Raw genomic sequence first — 7892 nt, forward strand, 5'->3', positions numbered from 1 at the left:
CCGCCACAACGGCAAGGGGGTGCGGCAGTGGAGCTGTGAGGCCCGGCGAGCCAAGCCAGGTGAGGGTCAGCGTCACCCATAGCCACCTACGTTTTTGGTGGCTAACAGCTTGGTGGGCAGTGCAGCGTTCAGGTTGCGGGTAGAAATGGCGCCTTGGCGCCATGTGCAGAATGTAAGAGGCCTGTAATGATTTTCTGCGGTCTTCTGTATGTGCAAACTGTTTGGGTTAAATGTACGTCCACGGGAGTGCGGTAGGGAAATTGCAGTGTGTAACGGAACTATGTTGTGCGGTGATGATTTAAGTTTTGTTGGCTTTGAATTCTTCTCTAGTTAGAGTGAAATGAGTGGTCAATTGAATACAGAGGCCAGAGGGTGGGGTCTGGTACAAAGCCAAATAGGCCACTAAGGTAAAAAGTAGAGAGCGCTGCGCAGAAATCCACCGGAACACATGATGGTATGCCCTCAGCTGTCACTCTACCCCCCCAGCAAGCTGGGTACTCATTGCACTGACCTCGGAAGGATGGAAGGCTGAGTCGACCCTGAGCCGGCTACCTGGCCTATGCGGGGTTTGAACCCGCATACTTCAGGTCGTGAGCGAGAGCATGCACGGCCACTGCCCTAATGCTCTGCGCCACACGAGGCTCACAATGTAACTAGGTGTCGGTTTACATCTATAATCCTGGTCCAGTGTCTAGCTTGGAAACGAGATGCCCTATAGACAGGCGTGGAGGCTCTGGTACCCTGCTGTACCGCCTCTAGCTTGGATACAAGATGTGCTACGGTGTGGTGGGGCATGGATGCTGTAGTGCCAAGTTGGGCCACCTCTTGCTTAGATTCAGGATGTGATACGAGCGGGCATGGAATCTCTAGTGCCCTGCTGGGACCCTCCAGCTTTCATATAAGATGTGATACGGGGGTGGGAGAAGGGGAAGGTGGCTCTAGTAGCCTGTTTCACCGCCTTTAGCTTGGATACAAGATTTGATACAGGGGGGCATGGATGCTCTAGTGCTAAACAGGGCCACCTTTTGCTTGGATGCAAGATGTGATACGGGCTGGCATGGACTTTCTAGTGCCCTGTTGCTCCAGCTTTCATAGAAGATGTGATACGGTTGGGCATGGAGGCTCCCGTTCACTGTTGTACCACCTCTGACAGCTGAGCTGTCATCAGCTCCCTTCCGACAATGCTTTCAGTTTTCAGGCCCCGTAAGGTGTTACACCCCTGGGGTTCGCATATTAGTAGTTTACACTGCGGTTATTCCTGCTGCCGATTCCAGCCAATGAGGTGGCTGGAATCGGCACCATGTGACTTCCCATTGTGCACGAGCAGTACAGTTCAGCTGCCGTGCACGATGAGAGCTGTGCCCGCGCCTCACGTGACCGGTGACGTCACCGATACTTGAATTTGCCCGCGAATTCCGAGCCTACAGAGGAAGCTGATGGTTGGAGCCTTTTATACTACTTTCAACGTGGGAGAGGAAGATTTCTGCGCTGTGTGGTGAGTACCTACCTGAGATTAATGCGCTGTGTGCTACGTGTGCTGAGTACCTACCTGAGATTAATGCGCTGTGTGGTGAGTACCTACCTGAGATTAATGCGCTGTGTGCTGTGTGTGGTGAGTACCTACCTGAGATTAATGCGTTGTGTGCTGCTGTGTGGTGAGTACCTACCTGAGATTAATGCGCTGTGTGCTGTGTGTGGTGAGTACCTACCTGAGATTAATGCGCTGTGTGGTGAGTACCTGCCTGAGATTAATGCGCTGTGTGCTGTGTGTGGTGAGTACCTACCTGAGATTAATGCGCTGTGTGCTGTGTGTGGTGAGTACCTACCTGAGATTTCTGCGCTGTGTGGTGAGTACCTACCTGAGATTAATGTGCTGTGCGCTACGTGTGGTGAGTACCTACCTGAGATTTCTGCGCTGTGTGTGGTGAGTACCTACCTGAGATTTATGCGCTGTGTGGCGAGTACCTACCTGAGATTAATGCGCTGTGTGCTGAGTACCTACCTGAGATTAATGCGCTGTGTGCTGAGTACCTACCTGAGATTAATGCGCTGTGTGCTGAGTACCTACCTGAGATTAATGCGCTGTGTGCTGAGTACCTACCTGAGATTTATGCGCTGTGTGGCGAGTACCTACCTGAGATTAATGCGCTGTGTGCTGAGTACCTACTTGAGATTTATGCGCTGTGCGCTACGTGTGGTGAGTACCTACCTGAGATTTATGCGCTGTGCGCTACGTGTGGTGAGTACCTACCTGAGATTTATGCGCTGTGCGCTACGTGTGGTGAGTACCTACCTGAGATTAATGCGCTGTGTGCTACGTGTGGTGAGTACCTACCTGAGATTAATGCGCTGTGTGCTGTGTGTGGTGAGTACCTACCTGAGATTTATGCGCTGTGTGGTGAGTACCTACCTGAGATTAATGTGCTGTGCGCTACGTGTGGTGAGTACCTACCTGAGATTTCTGCGCTGTGTGTGGTGAGTACCTACCTGAGATTTATGCGCTGTGTGGCAAGTACCTACCTGAGATTAATGCGCTGTGTGCTGAGTACCTACCTGAGATTAATGCGCTGTGTGCTGAGTACCTACCTGAGATTAATGCGCTGTGTGCTGAGTACCTACCTGAGATTAATGCGCTGTGTGCTGAGTACCTACCTGAGATTTATGCGCTGTGTGGCGAGTACCTACCTGAGATTAATGCGCTGTGTGGTGAGTACCTACCTGAGATTTATGCGCTGTGCGCTACGTGTGGTGAGTACCTACCTGAGATTTATGCGCTGTGCGCTACGTGTGGTGAGTACCTACCTGAGATTTATGCGCTGTGCGCTACGTGTGGTGAGTACCTACCTGAGATTAATGCGCTGTGTGCTACGTGTGGTGAGTACCTACCTGAGATTAATGCGCTACGTGTGGTGAGTACCTACCTGAGATTTTTAGCGCTGTGTGCTGAGTACCTACCTGAGATTTATGCGCTGTGTGCTGAGTCCCTACCTGAGATTAATGCGCTGTGTGCTACGTGTGGTGAGTACCTACCTGAGATTAATGCGCTGTGTGGTGAGTACCTACCTGAGATTAATGCGCTGTGTGGTGAGTACCTACCTGAGATTAATGCGCTGTGTGGTGAGTACCTACCTGAGATTAATGCGCTGTGTGCTGAGTACCTACCTGAGATTAATGCGCTGTGTGCTGAGTACCTACCTGAGATTAATGCGCTGTGTGCTGAGTACCTACCTGAGATTAATGCGCTGTGTGCTACGTGTGCTGAGTACCTACCTGAGATTAATGCGCTGTGTGGTGAGTACCTACCTGAGATTAATGCGCTGTGTGGTGAGTACCTACCTGAGATTAATGCGCTGTGTGGTGAGTACCTACCTGAGATTAATGCGCTGTGTGGTGAGTACCTACCTGAGATTAATGCGCTGTGTGCTGAGTACCTACCTGAGATTAATGCGCTGTGTGCTGAGTACCTACCTGAGATTAATGCGCTGTGTGCTGAGTACCTACCTGAGATTTATGTGCTGTGTGGTGAGTACCTACCTGAGATTAATGCGCTGTGTGCTGCGTGTGCTGAGTACCTACCTGAGATTAATGCGCTGTGTGCTGAGTACCTACCTGAGATTAATGCGCTGTGTGCTACGTGTGCTGAGTACCTACCTGAGATTAATGCGCTGTGTGGTGAGTACCTACCTGAGATTAATGCGCTGTGTGGTGAGTACCTACCTGAGATTAATGCGCTGTGTGGTGAGTACCTACCTGAGATTAATGCGCTGTGTGGTGAGTACCTACCTGAGATTAATGCGCTGTGTGGTGAGTACCTACCTGAGATTAATGCGCTGTGTGCTGAGTACCTACCTGAGATTAATGCGCTGTGTGCTGAGTACCTACCTGAGATTAATGCGCTGTGTGCTGAGTACCTACCTGAGATTAATGCGCTGTGTGCTGAGTACCTACCTGAGATTTATGTGCTGTGTGGTGAGTACCTACCTGAGATTAATGCGCTGTGTGCTGCGTGTGCTGAGTACCTACCTGAGATTAATGCGCTGTGTGCTGAGTACCTACCTGAGATTAATGCGCTGTGTGCTGAGTACCTACCTGAGATTAATGCGCTGTGTGCTGAGTACCTACCTGAGATTAATGCGCTGTGTGCTACGTCTGGTGAGTACCTACCTGAGATTAATGCGCTGTGTGCTGAGTACCTACCTGAGATTAATGCGCTGTGTGCTGAGTACCTACCTGAGATTAATGCGCTGTGTGCTGAGTACCTACCTGAGATTAATGCGCTGTGTGCTTAGTACTTACCTGAGATTAATGCGCTGTGTGCTGAGTACCTACCTGAGATTAATGCGCTGTGTGCTGAGTACCTACCTGAGATTAATGCGCTGTGTGCTACGTCTGGTGAGTACCTACCTGAGATTAATGCGCTGTGTGCTGAGTACCTACCTGAGATTAATGCGCTGTGTGCTACGTGTGGTGAGTACCTACTTGAGATTAATGCGCTGTGTGCTGAGTACCTACCTGAGATTAATGCGCTGTGTGATGAGTACCTACCTGAGATTAATGCGCTGTGTGCTGAGTACCTACCTGAGATTAATGCGCTGTGTGCTGAGTACCTACCTGAGATTAATGCGCTGTGTGCTGAGTACCTACCTGAGATTAATGCGCTGTGTGCTACGTGTGCTGAGTACCTACCTGAGATTAATGCGCTGTGTGGTGAGTACCTACCTGAGATTAATGCGCTGTGTGGTGAGTACCTACCTGAGATTAATGCGCTGTGTGGTGAGTACCTACCTGAGATTAATGCGCTGTGTGGTGAGTACCTACCTGAGATTAATGCGCTGTGTGGTGAGTACCTACCTGAGATTAATGCGCTGTGTGCTGAGTACCTACCTGAGATTAATGCGCTGTGTGCTGAGTACCTACCTGAGATTAATGCGCTGTGTGCTGAGTACCTACCTGAGATTTATGTGCTGTGTGGTGAGTACCTACCTGAGATTAATGCGCTGTGTGCTGCGTGTGCTGAGTACCTACCTGAGATTAATGCGCTGTGTGCTGAGTACCTACCTGAGATTAATGCGCTGTGTGCTACGTGTGCTGAGTACCTACCTGAGATTAATGCGCTGTGTGGTGAGTACCTACCTGAGATTAATGCGCTGTGTGGTGAGTACCTACCTGAGATTAATGCGCTGTGTGGTGAGTACCTACCTGAGATTAATGCGCTGTGTGGTGAGTACCTACCTGAGATTAATGCGCTGTGTGGTGAGTACCTACCTGAGATTAATGCGCTGTGTGGTGAGTACCTACCTGAGATTAATGCGCTGTGTGCTGAGTACCTACCTGAGATTAATGCGCTGTGTGCTGAGTACCTACCTGAGATTAATGCGCTGTGTGCTGAGTACCTACCTGAGATTTATGTGCTGTGTGGTGAGTACCTACCTGAGATTAATGCGCTGTGTGCTGCGTGTGCTGAGTACCTACCTGAGATTAATGCGCTGTGTGCTGAGTACCTACCTGAGATTAATGCGCTGTGTGCTGAGTACCTACCTGAGATTAATGCGCTGTGTGCTGAGTACCTACCTGAGATTAATGCGCTGTGTGCTACGTCTGGTGAGTACCTACCTGAGATTAATGCGCTGTGTGCTGAGTACCTACCTGAGATTAATGCGCTGTGTGCTGAGTACCTACCTGAGATTAATGCGCTGTGTGCTGAGTACCTACCTGAGATTAATGCGCTGTGTGCTTAGTACCTACCTGAGATTAATGCGCTGTGTGCTGAGTACCTACCTGAGATTAATGCGCTGTGTGCTGAGTACCTACCTGAGATTAATGCGCTGTGTGCTACGTCTGGTGAGTACCTACCTGAGATTAATGCGCTGTGTGCTGAGTACCTACCTGAGATTAATGCGCTGTGTGCTACGTGTGGTGAGTACCTACCTGAGATTAATGCGCTGTGTGCTGAGTACCTACCTGAGATTAATGCGCTGTGTGATGAGTACCTACCTGAGATTAATGCGCTGTGTGCTACGTGTGGTGAGTACCTACCTGAGATTAATGCGCTGTGTGCTGAGTACCTACCTGAGATTAATGCGCTGTGTGCTACGTCTGGTGAGTACGTCACCTGAGATTTCCGCGACGCCACCTGACGAAACCTGTCTTTTTTGGCAGATTTGTGCGCTACGTGTGGAGACGCGGCCACCCGAGATTTGTGCGCTTTTTTGCAAACTTGCGTGTGGAGAGGATCCTGACGTTTGGACGCGTTTTGAGAAGAATTTCGCTTCGCTTGCACACAAGCTGACATAACTCGTCGAGGTAAGCTGCTGCATCTGCTAAAATTTTCATTGCGTGCGTCTGCTCATACGTGCTTATTTTGCGCATATTTGCAGGTTTTTGCTTGCATCTGTATGTGTGTGTGTGTGTGTGTGTGTGTGTGTGTGTGTATATATATAATATTCTTCTGACCAGGTTGGGGGAGTAGTGGTCAATGTAAGTGGGTGGAGCGGATCTAGGGATCAGTAATACTGGTGTGATGTGACTGTTAACCTGCTGATTTTTCGTCTTTTCCTGCAGATCTGACGTCCTTGAGAACGGGAAGGCTGTCCGACAGTGAAGAGACCCTCGCCGTTCAGCAATCTTGAAACCCTTCGTTTTTTGGACTGCTTTTTGCCGGTGATTCCCTTTTTTTTTTTTATAAGCTTTTTGGAGGATCCTGAAAAACTGCGCAATATTTTACACCGATTGAGTAAACAGAAAAGATCCCCAAACACAGCGGCCTTTGTTTTATCTGGGAATGACACTTGGTGTAAAATCCACATTTTTAATAAATAATAAAATGTGATTTGAATTTCTTTTTCTGTTTTACCTTATTTATGTTTTCAGGCTCCTGATTACCCACGCTGTAAAGCCGGCTGCACATGGCTGTGACGGGCTCCGCCATGGAATTCCGTGGCGGAGCCCGTCACGGCGGCCCCAAGAGACCCCAATACTTACCTCCGGTTCCGGAGTCCCGCATGACGCCTCACTGCGCATGGGCAATCGAGCGCGTGACGCACCGCAGCGGCATGTGACACGGCTGGCGGTAGGCATAGAGGCTGTTTCACGCTATTTTCCACTGTGCTACAGCGGAAAATAGCGTGAATGGACGGCTTCCACAGACTGCAATGGAAGCCGTCCGCGCGTACACCCGCGGCAAATGGAGCATGCCGTGGGTGAGGACGGGTGATTTTTACGGTGCGGAATTCCGCTGTGAAATTCCGCACCGTAAGCATTGAGCTATTAGGTTGAATAGATCCGTCTGTGGGAAGGAGCCCTAGGGCCTCATGGCCAATAGCAAAATGGAATAGCTGTTTCCACAACGGATTTGCCCCTAGGGAATCATTGGCCATCCGTGGTCCATTAAACTGATTTTTGCACCCGCGGATGGAATTTTAATAGAATTGCGTTTTTCATGCGTGGGAGAAAAAAACCCGGCATGCTCCATTTTACCGCGGATCGGCCACATTGCTATCACATTGATAGCAATGTGTGCAGATATCTGCATGCAAAAATTATACAATAGAAAGCTGATTCTACGCGGATTGTATTTTTCTAGTGGACATGAGGCCTAAGGCCGCCTGCAGACAGCCGTGTCGCATCCAGCTGCTCGCAATGGGACCCGACCTGAGCGCCTGCAGAGAGCAGTGCGGAACTCGCCCGCTCCCGCAGCTCTGACTCATGTGCCAGCAGACGCCACATGCGCAGAGACGGCAGCCAGCGAGTGACGTTTATGTCCTGGGCTCTGCGAACCCCGCACAGAATTAGAGCATGCCGCGGTTTGTTTCCTGCGCGTGATTTCACGTAGACAAACCACGGCCTTCTGCATAGGATTGCGTATTGAAATGCAATCCTATGCAGGCGTGTAC

General features: G+C 50.1%; 1 long non-coding RNA gene across 1 annotated transcript; it reads left to right on the forward strand.

Annotated features, from left to right (window-relative positions):
- The first annotated feature begins 1219 nt into the window (after nucleotides 1-1219).
- LOC136576919 (uncharacterized) lies at nucleotides 1220-6798 on the forward strand. Its single transcript, XR_010786421.1, has 3 exons — nucleotides 1220-1495; nucleotides 6160-6303; nucleotides 6562-6798. It is a non-coding gene; the product is annotated as an uncharacterized lncRNA (long non-coding RNA).
- The last annotated feature ends 1094 nt before the right edge of the window (nucleotides 6799-7892 follow it).

This window comes from Eleutherodactylus coqui, chromosome 8 (genome assembly GCF_035609145.1).
Source record: "Eleutherodactylus coqui strain aEleCoq1 chromosome 8, aEleCoq1.hap1, whole genome shotgun sequence".
In the NCBI taxonomy this organism is placed as follows: domain Eukaryota; kingdom Metazoa; phylum Chordata; class Amphibia; order Anura; family Eleutherodactylidae; genus Eleutherodactylus; species Eleutherodactylus coqui.